This window comes from Enhydra lutris, unplaced genomic scaffold (genome assembly GCF_002288905.1).
Source record: "Enhydra lutris kenyoni isolate GAN:26980312 unplaced genomic scaffold, ASM228890v2 scaffoldscaffold93, whole genome shotgun sequence".
Taxonomy (NCBI): Eukaryota; Metazoa; Chordata; class Mammalia; order Carnivora; family Mustelidae; genus Enhydra; species Enhydra lutris.
Window position 1 is genome coordinate 992,976 of NW_019154177.1, and position 18,570 is coordinate 1,011,545.

Sequence of the window (18,570 nt, forward strand, 5' to 3'; positions counted from 1 at the left end):
GGCTCGATCCCAGGACACTGAGACCATGACCTGAGCCAAAGGCAGCGGCTTAACCCACTGAGCCATCCAGGCGCCCCTAAAAATTATTTTAAAAAAGAATCTCTGTATAGTGGTTTACCAGCAAACAAAGGCAACAACATTTTGGTCATCCATGGACTTTTTTCATTTTTTGGTTGAAACAGCTGTACAGAGCCAAGTACAGTATATGCAATCAATGACTTGCTCTTCCTCAATCAAATTATTTCCAGCTCATTCCCGATTTCCAGTAAAGGCCCAGAGACGTAGAGGCTCAGACCCAGAGAACGAGACCCTTGGAGTTCTGTCCTCCATATTATCAAATTCTCTTACCTATATCATTATTTTGTTTCTCATAACCGCACAGATTCGATGCGAAGTGGAGTGTGAGGCGCGTGTTAGGGCACGTGAGGATTATGACACCAACAAGAACTGGACAAAAACGTCCTGTTGAGAAGTGTCCGTCAATTCTTTTTTGAGTACTTTTAGCATATTTGGGTTAGTTTGTTAGGGTTACTGTCACAAATTACCACAAACTGGGGGGCTTAAAACATTACGAATTTATTCTCTCAGAGTTCTCTAGGCCAGAGTCCAAAATCACGGTGTCAGCAGGGTTCTGCGCGCTCTGAGTCTCTAGGGAAGACTGCTTCTTTGCCTCATCTCAGTTTCTGGAGACTTCTGCCCCCCCCCCCACTTCCCGTCTCTGTCCATCCTGGTATGGCCTCCTTCCCGCTGCGTGTCTGTGTCTGCATGTTTTCCTCGTCTTATAAGCACATCAGTCAGTGGATTTAGGGCTCACCACATTTCAATACGATCTCCTCCTAACTAACCACATTTACAAAGACTCTATTTCTAAATAAGATCGCAAATAAGGTCACTCTATTTCTAAACAAGGTTACAAAGACCCTATTTCTTAATAAGGTCATATATTTCTAAATACGGACCTCTAAATAAGGTCACATAAATGAAGCCAAGTGGATGTGAATTTTTGGAGGACACTATTCAACCCACGACAATAGCAAATATATGTTGTTTTTTGTTAAACGGTTTTTAGAATAGAGATGGCCATGTATGTTTTTTCTCCTTTACTCTATCAACATGGTAGTTAATGGTCTATATTCATGTTGTTAAAGATAAGCCAGAGCAGGATAGGAGCTAAAGCAGGAAAAACAGATTTCATTCAGGAAAGGGACTTCAGTATATAATTGGGACCAATTCCAAATATAGTATTTGACAAGTGGGAATTTATAGCCAAGAGTGGGGTGGGGATCCATTGGTGGATAGATAATTATTAAGAAGGAGCATCAGAGGCACCTGGGTGGCTCAGTGAGTTAAGCCGCTGCCTTCGGCTCAGGTCATGATCTCAGGGTCCTGGGATCGAGTCCCGCATCGGGCTCTCTGCTTGGCGGGGAGCCTGCTTCCCTCTCTCTCTCTCTCTCTGCCTGCCTCTCCATCTACTTGTGATCTCTCTTTGTCAAATAAATAAATAAAATCTTTAAAAAAAAAAAAAAAAAGGAGCATCAGGCAGAAGGGTGGGTTCTGGCTATGTGGAAGCCGGCCAAGGTGATCCTACATCATCTGGGGGTGGGGGCAGAGGATGAGGAGCCCTGTTAGATATCCAGGGTGATCAGATATGGAGGATGGGGGAGTCGAACCGAACTAATCCAACCCAATTAAGGATTTTTGCTAAAACTGAAAGATGCAGAGATGAAATGGAAGTCCAGAAGTTGGGGCCCTCTTGGAAAGGAGAGCAGGGGACCCTGAGTAGCTCGGTGGAGAAGAGAATCTTTAGTGATGTCTTTCTTAATAACAAGCAATCTCTGCATTTCTGGAATAAACCCCAGTTGGACGTCCCGGATTATGTGAAATAGGCCTGTAGTTTTAATTTTTGGTGCAAACTGAAAAAGTTTGTGATCAGTGTTATACTCACTTTATGTGATGAATAGGAAGTTTTTCTTCTTTTTCTCTGCCTTGAATAATCTAAGTAGCATCATGATTTTCTGATATTTTAATTTGGTAGAATTTGCTTGTGAAAGTATTTTCGCCTGGTACCCATTGTCGGGGACATGCCTATTCAGCTATTTTCTCTTTTTCTAAAGCAATGGTCCGTTACTTCTGTCTCTACAAGGATTAATTTGGATAAACTGAATTTACAAAATCCGCTTCCTCTAAGTTTTCAAATCATTTGAGTTGTGCTATGATGTTTCTTACGATTTTTTAAAAGCTCTTTTAATGGTTACTTTCTCCAGTCAGTTCAATTTTATGTATTTGCACTATTTCCCCCCCTAATTAGGTTAGCTAGAGGTTTGTCTATTTTGCTGCCTTTTCAGATGTCTAGTTTTTTTTTTTTTTTTTTTTTTTACTAGTTCCACTTCTTAAAACTCATTCTTTTCTGCGTTTGTCTCTAGCAGCCCTTCGTTCTTTTAGCTTATTTTGGTTCCTCTGGTTAATTTTGTTGTTCATTTTCTAAGGTCTTAGCTGGGTATTTGGTTCATGTATTCCTCACTGGCTCTCACTGGCCAAGCCCTGGGGAACCACATTAGGTTATTCTGTCTTTTGCCTAGGTGGGCGGCTTGTCCCGTGCCTGCTGCAGCGGGCTGGGGCTGCGGGGAGGGCGCGGCGCGCGAGTGCCCCGCAGTCCCACGCAGGTGTGGGTGACAGGTGTGGGAACCTGGCCCCGGGGCGGGGTCCGCGCCTGTCCTCGCGCGCCTCTGCTCCGGGGCTCGGCGGAGCGCGCGCATTCTGTCCGTGTCCCCGCACGGTGCCCTGTGGCCTTCCGGCAGCCGGGAAAGCGGGAAAGGAGAGCAGGGAGGCCCGAGAGAAACCCGGCTTGGGGGGAGGTTGGGGGGCGGGGGGGGAGGGGAGAGGCGCCCCCGGAGCGGACAGATCCGGACACCCCCGGGTCGCCGCTCTGGGACGTGGTTTCTCTTCTGTCGGCGACAGGGACGCGCTGCTGCACCGGAGATTTCAGACAGCGCGGGAAGAAGTGGGGGCTGGAGGCCGGGGGCAGCCCGGGGTGGGACCCTCCCGAAGTGCCCGCGCTCCCCTTTACTAGACTCTGGGCGCAGCGGCTCCCTCGCGGGGGTGTAGCTCAGTGGTAGAGCGCGTGCTTAGCATGCACGAGGCCCCGGGTTCAATCCCCGGCACCTCCACTTTTGCTCCCGCTCTTCCTCGCGGCTTTCGCTCCCTCCTCTCCGCGGTCGGTCTCGGAGCTGCGGCGTCTGCGAGCCTCGGGCTGGGCCATGCCGAGGGGCTGCGCGGGCGCGCGGGGAAAGGTGGCCTGGAGGACGCGCGGGGGCTGTCGCGTCGGCCGCATTTTGCACGATCATTAGTGGAGCAGCGAGGGAAGGCGAGGACCGGCGGCTGGAGCCGCGAACGACGCGCTCCCGGACCCTGTTTCTAGTCCCGGGCTTTCCCGCCGCGGTCGTTCGGCTGGCGGCCGCCGGGGGCCTCTGCTCAGGCTCCCGGACTGCTTCCGGCCCGGCTCGTCCCCGCTCCCACCCGAGAACGCGCTTTGCTGAGGGCGTAGGGCGCGCAGAGGTAGTGTTCCCCGCGCAGAGGCGCGCTCTCGCCGTGGCCGGTGCACTGGGTGGGCAGCCCTGAGAGTCCGCTGCAGACGCGGGCGCCAGCCCCACCCAGACCCTCCGATCGAGAACCTGGGGCCTGAGCGGTTCCTTCGCCTTGAGCCTGTGAGAAGCACTGGTTTGGGTGCTGGGTGCTGGGACGGCTCAGGACGCTGTATCTGATGTGTCTGTATTTTCACTTTTTCCCATTTCCGATTGGAAATGTAGGAAAATAATTGCAAAAATGTCCTTCTATTGTTGGGCCATTTCTGTGTCCTAATAATTGACCAGAACGTTCTCTCCCATGGTAATATAGTATTTATTAATATTTTCCGAATCAACACACATAATTGAATTTGATGTGAAGTTTCTTTTTATTTTTAATAAAAACGTGCAAGTTTTGCAATCAAGACTGTACTAACTTCCGATATGAACCTTTTTGTGAGGAGCTTCTAGTAATCTAACTGGTATCTAGGTTTCTGCAGGAGCAATTTAGGGTTTAATTACTCGATGACACGGGCAACTTTCACAGTTGTGTTTTCACACACCCAACAGCCTAGATAATATTCCCCCATCCTCCCAACACTTACACTCACACACTCACAGACACACACACAACCACATGCAAGAACTCGCAGAGCTCTGTGGACACCATTGCTCTAGCACTGAATTCCAGAGAGAACTGGCACGTCTGTTTCCTCCTATCTATGCCACCAGCCACTGAGCCGACCAAGAGAGAAACTCTGCCAAGTGCATAAGGTCCTCTGAATTGTAAGACACTCAATGATGTACTTACTAATATAGCAAAGACATAAGATGAATGAAGAAGAGAGAACACCTACTAGGAGACCGGTACCGGGAAATGAGTCTTGGGTGTTCCACGGAAGTTTCTAGGCCATGGTGCTAACCAGTGTGAGTCCTAGGGGCCGAGACTGGTCTGGGAAGAAGAGTTCTTTTGCTTCGGTTTCCACCATCAATCCAAGCCATCAATAAATGAGTTCCTGGACACTTGCAGTTCTCACTCTCTAGGACACCTGTGCCTCACCGTCACACCCACGCCCAAGCACTCCGGTCATGGCATTGGGTGGGGTTCACTGTGCTGCATCTGGGGCGGACCCTATAGATGGATATGTTGAATGCGACATGCCCCAAACCACACCCATCTCCTCCTCTCCATCCCCTCTCCATCCCCCGCAACAGTGATGAGAACAAACCTCTCTTTTCTGCTTGGGAGAACCGCGGGATCTCTTTCTCCAGTCTCCCTCTCTTTCTGGCTCTGGAGACCGGTGGGGAGGCAGCTCTCCGCATCCCATGTCTAGCTACCCACTAACTTACTTTCAGAATTGCACGCTTCTTTCCATCCTTGAATCTGTCGTTGGTTCTCGCCACAGGCGCGATCGTCCTGGAAGATCCCCCCACCCTCCGCAGCTGCTCCAGGCTGTGAGAGCTCGGAGGAGCCTCCGGTCCGGAGTCGCTGACCCAACTGCTTCCCTGGGGCGTTCCCATCAGAATCTTGCCCTTAACGTTCCTCTGGAGCCAACAGCAAAAGCAACAAGAGCCATCCCCCGGAAAGGCCGGCCAGTTTTCCCACGAATGTTTTCAATATTGTGTGCCCCCTTTCAGGCTTCGTTTGCTGAAGGATCAGTCTCCCCTCACAGCCCCCGGGGCTCTTGGTACGGAAGGAGTCACTCCATCCACCTGCCGCAGAGAAGAGCACAAGCCCTGGGGACGGGGGTGGGGGGCGGCGCCCGAATGCAGGGAGGCCGTCCCAGCCCGCAGCGAGCTGTAGCTCAGTGGGAGAGCACGTGCTTCGCAGGTATGGGGCCTGGGCTCAACCCAGGCACCTGCAGCCGCTGGCGCCTCGTCCTTAAAGGATACCGAGGGCGCCACCCTCCTTTCTTGCTTCCCTTACTCACTCGTTGCCTGCTCACCGGAAAAGCACCCGCTTGACCCAAGACGATCGTTTTGACTCTACCCTGTTTAGACCCCACGAGCGTCAGAGCCACTCAGGGCGGCGGCAGACTAGAGTTCACGCGGTCTCTTGGTTTCCTGCGGCAGATGCAGCGCATTAACCCCCAGCGGCCGGGTGCCCCCGCCTGCCTCGGCCTCAGGGTCACACTGTCCCCTCCCCGACGCGTGGGAGACCTCCCTCTGCATCTCTCTTGTAAGGACGCCTGCGCTAACAGTGGACCCACCTCACTATCCAAAGCGAGGGCCCCACTTCAAGACCCCAACTGTAATCACACCTGCAAGGACATTCCTTCCGTGTAAGGGACACAGGGGCCAGGGCCTGACACCTGCTATCTTGGGAGCCTTTATTCAGCCTAGGAACCCCTAAACTCGAAACAGCAAGTGGGCACCATACCAAAAACCTGTCATGTCGGCCTCTATTTTCCACTACAATTGAGAGAAGGAAAAACGGAGAAGGGAAGAAGAAAAAGAAGAGGTCTGTAGTTTCCTTTCTTTCCCGTGAAGTTTTTGGGAGGAAGAATCAAATCTTCTGTCTGGCTTTTCTACTCATCTCCTTCTCCATCACCAAAACATTGGGCCAACAACAGCAGAGGACACTAGGTGATTGGGGGGGGGGTGCTGCCACAAAATGACAGCTGTTGAGGCCTGACTCTGCCAAACATTAAAACAAACACAAAACTGCCTTAAATCGCCCAGATAGTCGCATGTGCAAATGGCTAATTTGTGCTCTACAGTTTCCTTTCATCGCTCCCTTCTTTTATCATACGTTTTCTGAAAAGTATACCCAGAAATGTCCGTTAACATCAAACATGCTACTGTGAAGAAATGGCAAAAAAGGAAAAAAAAACTTTTGGTATGTGTCACAATGGCAGTTATTAGCTGTCCAGACAAGAAGACAAAGAGTTCATAGGTGTCTAAGACATCCCACTGCAGGGAGAGAGCGGTCACTCCCTCTACCACTCCTTGTCCGTACTTCAGCTCTGCGTTTTCCAGGCGCTCCTCCAAATTACTAGTGCACTGAAGACCTCACTCAAGGGCTGTTAGGGTTTCAGTCCAAAGCTACCTGCCCCCATCATCATCATGGAGCATAGAGAGGAAGAGTGCACCAGCTCCCATCATCGCTGTTTCTTCCCCAACCATGGGAGCTCCTCTCTGCTTCCCAGCTCTGAGAAAGAAATTCAGTCTCTTTCCGATGTCCTTTGTGTGAAAGGGAAACAGAGCAACACACCTGCTAAATTCTACTAATATAAATTGGCAAGACTGCATCTTTATCTCTGCTTAGCAATATTTTAAATAGGGTGGGAACCACCTGAGAAGCACATACTGTCCCAAGGTCAGGACAAAGGTCACCCCTCTTCCTCAACCAACAAATCAATGTATCATCTACCTACATACCTACCTACCTGGAGACATCATTATTTTTCTATACTATTTGAGAACCATTTCCGGACATTATGTCTTTTTGTCCACAATCTTTTTATTGCAAATTTCCACCATTATCTTTTTATTATACATGGCAGCATATTTCTTAAGAGCAAGGACATTTCCTTACCACAGCACAGATTTCAAATTCAGAAAATTTAACACTGGTAAAATAATATTATCTAGTATACAGTCTACAGTAACTTGAATTTTACTAACAAAATCCTTTATAGAAATTTCTATCCCAAACTAGGGTCCATTCCAGCACCACGTATGAATTTAGTTACTCTTTAGTCTTTTTTAATCTAGAATGGTTTCTCAAGCTTCTAGTTTGTTTGTTTGTTTTAGATTTTATTTATTTATTTGACAGAGAGAGATCACAAGTAGGCAGAGAGGCCTGCAGAGAGAGAGAAGGAAGCAGGCTCCCCACTGAGCACAGAGCTCGATGAGGAGCTTGATCCCAGGACCCCAGACTCGGAGATCATGACCTGAGCTGAGGGCAGAGGCTCAACCCACTGAGCCACCCAGGCGCTCCTCAAGCTTCTTATTTTTTCATGAGATCGACGTTTCTGAGCAGTGCATGTCTATGATTTTGTAGAATGTTCTTCCATTTACGTTGTGATTAGACTGAGGTTGTGAATATTTGGGAGGAATATCACAGAAATGGTGTTTCCCTCTATTACACCAGAAGGCATGGGATGTCAGTTTTCCCCATTATTAGTAATGTTTGCTTTGATCACTTGGTTAAGGTTGTGTTCACCAGGTTTCTTCCCTTAAAATGATCATTCCTCCTTGTAATTAATAAGTAACCTATAAGGAAATATTCTGAGACTGTATAAAATCCTGATCCTCATCAAAATCTTACCTGTGTTTTTAGCACTGATTTATCAATTTTGCCTGAATCTATCATTGTTCTGATGACAGCCAAGGGGTGATTTTCTAACTTATTTTTTTTAAGATTTTATTTATTTATTTGTTAGAGAGAGAGAGAGAGAGCACAGGCAGACAGAGTGGTAGGCAGAGGCAGAGGGAGAAGCAGGCTCCCCGCAGAGCAAGGAGCCCGATGTGGGACTCGATCCCAGGACGCTGGGATCATGACCTGAGCTGAAGGCAGCTGCCCAACCAACTGAGCCACCCAGGCGTCCCTTCTAACTTATTTTTACTTCTATTATTACACATGCTGCCACAAGGAAAGTTTTCCCTTTCTCCATATTTATTTATTTAAGTATCCAGGGGTTATAATCACATGTCATTATTCATGCTGAAAGCATGTCCAGTTTGACCAGTGAGAGGCCCTTCAGGTTGGCTTCTGGGTCCTTCTGAACTGTCTGCATCATTTTTAAGCACCGACATTCTAGCACAGAAAGATGCCTGAGGTCCATCTTGTTCATCCCCAGGGAAACTCCAGACAACTGTAGTCAAGAGAGGGTGGTCCAAGATCCTCCAGGTCCCAGCAGAAGTGGGGGGTGTAGCTCAGTGGTAGAGCGCATGCTTAGCATGCATGAGGCCCTGGGTTCGATCCCCAGCACCTCCAGTTTTGGTTTCTCTTCTCACCTCTCCTGCTGCCCCAAATGAAGTGGCTCTTGTCCACCTTGACTTGTCCTGGCTGCTGCTGTCCTTTCTTGAACTCTCTGGGGCACAAGAAGTAGTTTTGCTCGTTCCCTGAAGTTCGTTGTTCATTCTGCTATTCGCCAAGTCTGTGCGAGCGCTCTCAGTCACGAGCATGTGGGCCACCGTCAGCAGGCCACAGACACAGCAGTGATGTCAGGTCCAGTCCTAGAGTCAGTGATTTCTAAAAGTATCTCTGGTTCCTTTTAGGGGGGGGCTGGTATTTAAAAGTCAAGATATTGGGTAGCATTGGTATAATTTCTTCTAGGCCCTGTTAGAGGACAAATCTGGGGGCAGGTGGCAGCTTTATATATGTATGATTCCACACTGACGCCTCTAATTCCCAACCTGAGCCAACCAGCCTATTCCTTCTTCCTTCCTTCTCTAACAGAGAGGGCCTCGATTTCCAACACCAAATATGTATTCATTTTTCCAATCACACAAAAATATATTCAGATACACACAAATGAAAACAGTCACACAAAAGATCAGAATTGCCACACCCTTAAACACTACAAACAAAACAAAACAAAACAAAACCCCACTATGTAGGGTCAAGGTGTTTGCCTTTCCCCCGTCCTCACCATTAAGACAAGCACTGTGTGAAACGTTTACTTGGATCCGTTCTTTCTTTCAGTGTGGTTATGTTCCGTTCGGTTTGTTTCTGTTTGTGTTCAGTTTTCGAGTATTTGTACACACACACACACTTGGGTCAGTTTAATTTTTTTTATCATGTAAAACATTAATGTATCCAAGAGTTAAAAGAATGCTGAAGGTAATACTCAGAAAAGCTGCGAGAGGATGTTGTCCCGAGATGCACGCGGCCGTGGGCTGACATGCGCTCCGGGCAGTGCGTGGGACATGGGTCAAGAAGCCGTCTCTGAGGCAGGCTGGCCCTGAGCTGACTGCGAACGAGGAAGCTGCCTTTTTCTGCCACTGAGGTCCTTTCTCCTGCAGTAGCCGAGCTGCAGAAAGGATGAAGTGAAGTTTAAAAATAATGGAACCAAACGTCTAGTGGTTCTGCTTGGATGACTTAGTCCTGAGACCAAGACAACTGTAGCCAGAAGAGGGTGGTCCAAGGGCCTCCATGGCCCAGCAGACATGGGGGGTGTAGCTCAGTGGTAGAGCGCATGCTTAGCATGCATGAGGCCCTGGGTTCGATCCCCAGCACCTCCAGTTTTGGTTTCCCTTCTCTACCTGCTCTTTTAACATCTCCTGCTGCCCCAAATGGCTCTTGTCCACCTTGCCTTGTCCCGGCTGCTGCTGTCCTTTCTTGGCCTCTCTGGGGCACAAGAGGTAGTTTTGCTCGTCCCCTGAAATTCTTTGTTCATTCTGCTATTCGCCAAGTCTGTGCAAGCGCTCTCGGTCATGAGCATGCAGAGAATTCAAGGACAGAAACAGCACGGTCATGAGCGCAAGCAGGAAGACCAGAGGGAAAGGACCGTCTCACGATGAGAGAGCAGCAGCTAACGGGAGACAAGGCTGGGTGCCCTGGGGTTTGGGTTCTGCCTTGCAGTGGGGTAGGGGAAACTCATTACGTAGGGTGGACATTTCTTGCAAGCAGGATTTGGGGGGTTTCCTCCTCACCAGCTCATGGGTTTCCGGTCGTGGCACCGCCATCTTGGGCCTGCCTGGTGGGATCCGGCTTCTGGCGGACGCTGCCAGGACGGGCCTCTGACCTTCCCCACAGCTGCCATGGCCTCCTCCTTGCTGGGCTCCGGGCCTCCCATGAGAGCCTCACTGCCTCCAACAGTAGCGAGCAGTTCAGTGTCCTGTTGTGCCGAATCCGAAAGCATCTGGGAATGTGGGCCTGTGTGGCCTCATGGACGCGCCATCAGATTCTGCATCCGGGGTACGCGTTCACATTCGCTCATGGCATTATGATTCTTCTGTCTCTTTCTAAGCCAGCCTGCAGAGGCTCCGAAGCTTTCCCTGAACTACTTCACCAGATCTCACTGCGGCTGGTGGATGATGACCTGCTGGCCTTTTCCATCAGAGACCCTCAGCTCTGGGGCCACACTGCCGGATATGACAAGTGAAGATAAGACAGCCGTCACCTCCGCTGAAATCTGGTGGAGAGAAATGTCCTTTCTGGGTGTTGTACAGGTGCTTCTGGGCTAAGTGGTGACCACCATTTCAGTGGACACTGGTGGACACCGACGGCAGGTGTCCACGATTAGTCTGGGGGGCAAGCATCTTAACACCGCCTTGCTTTGACCAGTCGAGTCTTATTTCAGTCACCAAAGAAGCAGTCAAGGTACTAAGCATCCAGACAGCAGAAAAGCAACCTCGCTTTCTAGTTTCCCTCCTTCCCTAGGCTCCCAGTTCAGCTCTGCCCTGCACAGCAGAGGCTTGGCCTGGCTGGGGATGGACCCTCAGTAGATGAACGTTGTTTCCTGCTCTGGGGAGGAAGAATCTGGAAAAGAATGAAAATAGTTTTGGAGAAGATCATCCCAAACCTCACATCCAAATTTACCCTCCTACCAAATTTGGGCTAAAGGCCAAAAAGCCTTGACTAGACACAGGGATTTGAGAACCTGTCCAGAGAAACTCAGGGTTTCCTTAAAACTCAGGGTTTCCTTAAAATTCACCCGAAGGGGGTCACTCCTGGTTGCCATTTCCTGCATCCAGAGAAAACCGTTCCTGAAATTCTGAAAACCCCTGAAACTGTTTCTACCTTATTTAACCAGAGGAGTCCAGAGTCCCTGCACTGGCGGATTGTAAGAGTTTCCAGGGCTCACAGATGGACAAAACCGGTTTTCAGGCACCAGTGTGGAGACCACAGTTTGAAATGCAGTAATGAAGAGGCAGTGCTGGGGGCGGGGGTGTTTCAAGGACTTCCTTCTTTCCGGGCTTCTTTTCTTGTTATTTAAACTGAGGCTTAAAGTAAAATGCTTAAGCCTTAACTAACGAGGGACAGATTCCTGCACCAGGTAACCAACACCCCAGGCAAAGATCCAAGATTCAGCTCCCAGGAGCTTCCTTGGGCCTCGTCACAACCTGGATCACTTTCTGACATCTACCATCATAGAGTAGTTCTTCTTGTGCTTTGAAATAGAGACTCAGACAACATGTACTCACTTGAGTTTTAGACAATGAAACCATACATTTGTGAAGAATTTACAAGACAAAGGGGTTTGGGCTTGGGGCAGTAAATGGGGAAGAAGTAACAAGGCTTATTTATATGCCTTTCTCTGTCGCGTCCCTTGGCTCTGTGCTGAGGATGCCTCCCACCAGGAAGGGTAGCCTTCATGTCAGAGACTTACACCAAAGAGAATCAGAGTGTCCTTGCACTAGCTGTTGCTCAGATACCTTTAATACAAAATGATCAGTACCCCAAAGTGGCATACTTTTGATGAAGTTCTAGAACATAGGTGAGGTTTGGTGGGGTGAGGTCCAGAGCTGATGACCAAGAAAGAATTCTTGAGACATCTTTGGTGCAAAATGGTGGTTTATTAAAGCACAGGGACAGGACCCGTGTGCAGAGAGAGCTGCTGCCCTGATATCCTGAGTAGTGGCTAATATATTCACAGGAGTTGGGTAGGTGAGGACAAAGGGGGTGTTCAGAAGGGCTGTCACGGTAAAGAAGACTGTCAAGATACTGGAGGTCTGGTTATTGTCCAGTCAAGGCTGTTTTTCCCTCTAATGAGGCACTAACATGAAGATAGTTGGGAGTTTCCTGGTGGAATGTCACACATGTCACCGAGGGGGGGGAGGGTGTAAGGTGACAGCTTTTGCTTCGTCCTCAGCCAGCCTTCTCTTCCCTCATCACTTTGGGGTGGTGCGCCCTACTCCCCTTCACAAGGGAAACACTCCTGCATTTCTCTCAGGTATAAGTGTGGAGGCTCAAGGCCAGAGGTTATAGGTCTGTTTAGTTCCTGTCAATATTTGTAGGGGCGGCTGGCAGGCTCACACGATGGAGCCTGCAGCTCTCGGTCTTGCAGTTGTGGTTTGAGCCCCACATCGGGTGGAGAGATCACTCGGAAATAAAAATCTTAAACGTTTCCAAATGATCTCCCAGCACTGGTGCGTTCGCAGTCTGTCAGCAGTGCATAAGAGTCCCCGTCGCCGCACCCCCAGCAGGATGTCACCCTGTCTGTCCTCAGTTGCCGGTGATGCTGGTGAGAAGTACAAGGCAGTGATTTTAAACCCAAATTTCCCTCTTAGCAAAGGATGTTGAGCACATTTTACACCGCTTAGTGGTTGTCTGGGCTGTGCCCTTTCCTGATACATGTGTTCATTTGCTCTGTTTGAGATTTTAATCTTTTCTTGGAGTTTTGTAGCTCTTCACATATCCCAAATAAGAGTCTGCTGTAATTTAGAGTGTTGAAATATCTTCTCAGAGTGTGGCTTACTGGCCTTTCTTTTTTAGAAGATTTATTTATTTGAGAGAGGGAGACAGCAAGAGGGAGCACAAGTAGGGAGGAGAGAGAGACAAGCAGGCTCCATACTGAGCTTGGAGCCTGATGTGGGGCTCCGAACCAGGACCCTGAGATCATGACCTGAGCTGAAGGCAGAGGCTTAACCCACTGACCCACCCAGGCGCCCCCCCCCGCCCCCGCTTTTAAAGATTTATTTATAGGGCGCCTGGGTGGTGATGCTGTCTGTGGGGACCGTGCGGCTCGCGCCGGTGCGTCCTCTCCTCGGCGGGGTCCCCACACCCCGAGTCCCCGCACGCCCCCCCCCCCCGCGTCCGCGCACTCTCTGCTCCGCGCCGTCCTGGGGGTGTCCCCGACGCCCGCGCCTCTGCGCCTGGGGCCCCGCGCGGGCCAGACCCGAGGAGCGCAGGGGTGGAGGCGGGAGGCCCGGCCGACGTCCTCAGCCCCGGGCAAGGAGCCCGTCCCCGCGCCCCGGGTCCCGCGCGTCCTCCGCTCCCGGCAGCGCCATCCCGCAGAGCCACGGGAGACCCGCGGGTCGTTCCGCGCCGAGTCCGCGCCGGAGCGGGCTGGGGGGTGCGGCGGCCCAGGGCGGCCCCGCGGAAAGCACCTTCCGGACCGGCCGCGTCTCCCCGCCCGCCGCCTGCGCTGCTCGTCCGCGGCCTCTTCCCGCGCGTGGCTTCGGCCGAGGAGGCGGCGGGCGGGGACCGAACAGGGTCGGGCGGCGGGGCCGGAGCCTGCAGGTGCGGAGCGGACCGCACCGGGGAGCGCCGGGAGGACGCGCCGGCCGCAGCCGAGGGAGCGCGGCGGGGAGCGCGCTGGACTGAAGGTCCGCGGGTGCCGGGTTCGGTCCCGGGTCTCGGCACCCGATTTTGCTTTGGCGTCGGGGTCCCCCCTTCATGGTTGCGCCCCAGTTCCAACCGCGGGTCTGTACCGACAGCTTCCACCGCTCTCTGCAAGGCCCATCCGGCCGTGTCGTCCCTCCCGCTTGGTCTCTCTGTTCACCGAGCTTTTCCGTGAGATGTGAATTGACACAGTGAGTAACTTCATTTTAAGTTTTAAAATCTAAGAAATTTCAATATGCTACATGCGGTTCCACCTACGATTCATTTCTGTTTTGATGGTGTGTGTGTGTGTGTGTGTGTGTGTGTGTGGTTTTTAATCACAACAAGGTGGGGGGGAGTGCTGAAAACCAGAAAAGGAGCCCCGGAACTGTGTGTCGTTGGAGGTATGCGGTGTGCGGATGCATGTGGCTGTCGTACATGCGAGGACAATTCTGCAGTCAGAAGATCTGGGCTTATATCTTGAGTCCACTGTTACGAAACTGCTGGAATCAGGGACACTCTTGAGCATCACTGAGCTTTGAAAAGGTTCTGAAAACATTCTGGGTTTTCTTGTTGACAGGACACTCCTTTCAGTCTCGCACCCCCATCTAGAATTTGCACATGTTAAGTCATTTCTGTTTTGGTATTCAGGAAAGAATGAAAATAAGCATTGCAGTAAGAATTATTCTGCTCAACATTCACAAGGGAGCTTAGAACCCAGAAAAATCAAAGTGAACGGACAGTAAAGTCATCAAAACTCAGGGACAAATATCCCATATTTTTCTTCAACTTCTTTTTTGAAATTAATTGTTAGGGGGCGCCTGGATGGCTCAGTCGATCCCAGGCTTCTGGCATTACCCTGCCCCCCATCCGGCTCCCTACTCCGTGGGAAGCCTGCTTATCCCGCTCCCACTCCCCCCTGCGTCTGTTCCCTCTCTTGCTGTCTCTCTGTCTCTCTCTGTCAATTAAATAAATAAATGAATAAAATCTTAGGAAATTTAAAAAATTATTTGTTAGGAAGAATAGGTAATTCTTGTGTCTGTTGTCAGGGTCTCCTACATTGCCTGCATGCCAAGATTCAGAGTGAAACGACCCTTTAAGCAAAACGCTGAATGCACCGCTCTAGGGTTTCCTTCTAGGGTCATAGCTTCTTTCCATCAAATCCGGTCTCTTACATTCTGATGGAGCAAACAACAGCTACTATGACACATTCTAGGCAAGAAAAAGCTGAATTTTAATGGTCTTGTGTCTCAGGTGATCAAAAGAGCTGAAAATTGGGACTTGATTGATTCCTTGCTAGGAATGGGAGAAGGAAGGAAACTGTAACCACATTTTAAAGCCACAGTGGAAACTTTTGGGTTATTATCTGACATGTTTCCAACCTTCCACTTCCAGCTCTACACTCTGAAGAATCAGTCCCTTTCTCTAGTTCCTGAAGGTCTCCTGCCCAGAGCAGCTGCTGATGTCCCTTAGCTCTGAGACCATGATGCTCAGGGAGAGCAGGGGCCTCAGAAAACAGCCTTATCTCCAGATAAGCCTTAGCAAAAGGCTGTTTCAGAGGGGGGTGTAGCTCAGTGGTAGAGCGCATGCTTTGCATGTATGAGGCCCTGGGTTCGATCCCCGGCACCTCCAGCTTTAGTTGGTTCCCCCCCCCCTTACTTTTTCCTAACATCATTCAAAGCCATTCTTCAAAAAACACTGATTTAGTACTCCTAACTTTTTTCTTGCTCCATTCCTGCACATACGGAATGAAAAAACATAACCTAACAGAATGCCTTGAATTCTCCTTCATCTTTTGCTGTGAACCTCCATATCACCTACGGCGACAGAGACAGAAGACAAAAGGAAGAGGGAGGAGGAGAACCAGTCCTAGAACAGCATCTCTTACACCGGAGCAAAGCCGTGCCCCTGAATGAGTGACGCACCTTGGTTCCCGTGGCAGACTATTATGAAAGAGAGGGAGAGACAGTGAAGAACAGCCTTGCCCCACCTCCGTTTTCTTTAGTTCTATTTGTTTCCTGGGCCGAAGACAAAAGGAGGGTAGCATGACCCCCAGGACCTGCGTGGAGAGCGCCACCAACAGCTCAGTCCCACAATGGGGGTGGGGGGGACCCGAGTCCTTGCAGGTGAAGGAGCCACAGGATGCTGGACGTGGGAGGAAAGATTGTCAGGGAATTAATTAGGGGCCTTCCGAACGCGAAAGAAATAAATACGGATCAATGCATTCTCAACCGATATTCCATAGTATGAATTTTCCTGCATTTCTTCACTCACTGCGTTTGCACCATTGTTTTAAATCTTTAAATCAAACATGGCCTGCAGACCTCAGTTAATGTCAGATGAAGGTGCTCATATGAAGAGGTAGGAAAAGTTTTTTCTGTCACAGTGGGAAAGAGATGCGGGCAGGGAGAGTTTCTGACGAAGCCTTTCTACCTGGCTTGCAGGCAGCTGCCTTCTCCCTGCGCACTGTGGCCTCACACGGCCTTTCCTTTGTGTGCACACTCTGGTGTCTCTTCCTCTTCTTATGAGGAGGGCCCCACCTGTAGGGCCTCATTTAACCTTTACTACCCCCCTAAAGGCCTGACTTCAAATATAGTCGCAATAGGGGCTGGGACATTGACATATGTATTTGTGAGGAGGACAAATATAATTTGTCCAAATATAATTCAGTCTCTAATAGCACATTTTTTTTTTGAGAGAGAGAGAGAGAGAGAGAAAGAGAGAGAGAGAAAGCAGGGGGAGGAGTAGAGCTTGATGAGGGGCTCGATCCCATGACCCTGAGATCATGACCTGAGTCAAAATCAAGAGTCGGACACTTAACCCACTGAGCCACCCAGCATGGCTCTAACAGCACCTTTTCAGAAATTCCAAAGTCTGTGGTCTCAAAACTGCTGCTATCTGGGGAGTTGTTTCCTGTTGGCTCGAAGTGTCTTCAGGAGGAAATGAAATTTGTTCCCAGTTGGTGACTGTCACCCTCCACCCCGCTGGGGTGTTCTCATTTCCAGATCCCATGTCCTCCGGTGAAAAGGCCTACAGTAGGCTCTCCCCAGCAGGCGACCGCCTTCAGAAATCTGCTTGGCTGTGGACTGGCTCTGTGCCCTGTGGCTGATTATTTGCTACAGGACGCAGCTTTTGGAGGGAGATAATGTAGTCGTTTCACGTATTTTCTATTATGTTTGTTTTCTGTAGGCGTTTAAGTAAATAGTGTGTGAGGTGTTAGAAAGGACACTAAAATGGGCGATCGTGTGGAATTAGAGTGCTGTCAACTTCCAAAATCCAGGTCCAACCCCAAATCGGTAGTTTAGGTGACTTTGTGGTCACACCAAAGACCCCCTGAGTTTTCTCTGGATGAATTCAAATGGGCCCCAGAAGACTTTACCAAAATGCCCGGGGTCGGATCAAGCTATTTGGGTTTCTCTTGGGGGCCTGGGTGGCTCAGTCGTGATCCCAGGCTCAGGTCATGATCCCAGGGTCTTGGGATCAACCCCCCATCAGGCTCCCTGCTCTACCGGAAGCCTGCTTCTCCATCTCCCACTCCCCCTGCTTGTGTTCCTGCTCTCGCTGTGTCTCTCTCTCTCTCTGTCAAATAAATGAATATATATATATAAAAGCTATTTGGGTCTCTCAATTAGAAACCCAAACTTGGACGACTCCAACCCCCGCCCCCGCAAAAGTGCAAGTGTCCCCTCCACCCTCGCGGTTGGGACTCTGACCGGCTACCTGTCCAGCCCTAGTCCTTTGGCCAGTTCTCTCGTCTAGGATCAAAGCGCTGAAAACTATAATCGAGTGACTCGTGATGAAAACATCTTGGGTCAAGTCAGGCTCGTGCTGGGGACGGAGACTTGGTGGCTCCCAGGTAGCTCCTCCCAGTCCTCCATCCTGCTCCTGCGCGCCCTTCTCCCCTCCCCTCTGCCCGGCCCTCCCCTCAGGCCAGGCCGCTGCCTACTTTCCCCTGAACTCGGTCCTGCGGAGTGTGCGAGGAGATCCGAAATCTCCCGGGACCGGGTGAACCAGGAAGCGCCCGCGTTTAAGAGCCGCGCGCGGGGTTCTGGAAACCCGCGGGTTTGGCCGCGGGAGGCCTAGCGGCCCCGCGGTAGGTGGGTCGAGCGGTGGAGGACGTGGGCCCCGGGCGGGCTCCCGGGGAAGCGGGGACCGGGAGCGCGGCGCGTGCGGCGGGGAGCAGAGCGGAGGCGCTGGGGGCGAGCAGGTGCCAGAGGGCGGGCGCGCGCCGGTGCGCGGTCTGGTGAGCTCCGACGGCAGGGAAGCGGGGCGGGGGGTGGGATCCCGGGGCGCGGGAGCGGCGGGCGGGAATCCCGGGGCCGGAGCCGGGGGTCGCGGCTGGCAGAGCCCCTTCCGAGGGCCGGAAGCGTCTGCTGGGGACCACGGGCTCCAAGAGAGCACGGCCAGCGGCGGGTTCCCCGCCTCGGCCTCCGCGCGTCTCCGAGGCGAACCCGGGGGGCCGCATCCGCCCCCGCCGCGCTGGGCCCCGCGCCGGCCGCGGTGGGGACAGCCGGTGACTGCCCCCCCACCCCGCGGGTCTTCAAGGAGCGCTAGGGGCTGTGGCTTCCGTTCTTTCCCGCTTCCTCGCGGGGAAATATATTTGCGTACGATATATCTGATAAGGGTTAACATCCAAAGTATATAAGCAGCTCACAAAACGGAATGGCAAAAAGCCCCAGATAATCCGATTAAACACAAGCAAAGAACTCGAGTGGACATTTTCTCAGAGGAGACACAGGACTGGCGAAGAGGCGCGTGAAAAGATGCTCAGTGTCACCGACCACCAGGAAC

The 18,570-nt window shown here is 51.1% G+C and overlaps 4 non-coding genes across 4 annotated transcripts; all 4 read left to right on the forward strand.

The window, feature by feature from the left end:
- Window positions 1-3,095: 3,095 nt before the first annotated feature.
- Window positions 3,096-3,167, forward strand: TRNAA-AGC. Its single transcript has one exon. It is a non-coding gene; the product is annotated as a tRNA-Ala (tRNA).
- Window positions 3,168-8,433: 5,266 nt separating this feature from the next.
- Window positions 8,434-8,505, forward strand: TRNAA-AGC. The gene has a single exon. It is a non-coding gene; the product is annotated as a tRNA-Ala (tRNA).
- Window positions 8,506-9,683: 1,178 nt separating this feature from the next.
- Window positions 9,684-9,755, forward strand: TRNAA-AGC. The gene has a single exon. It is a non-coding gene; the product is annotated as a tRNA-Ala (tRNA).
- Window positions 9,756-15,339: 5,584 nt separating this feature from the next.
- On the forward strand, window positions 15,340-15,411 carry TRNAA-UGC. Its single transcript has one exon. It is a non-coding gene; the product is annotated as a tRNA-Ala (tRNA).
- Window positions 15,412-18,570: the final 3,159 nt, after the last annotated feature.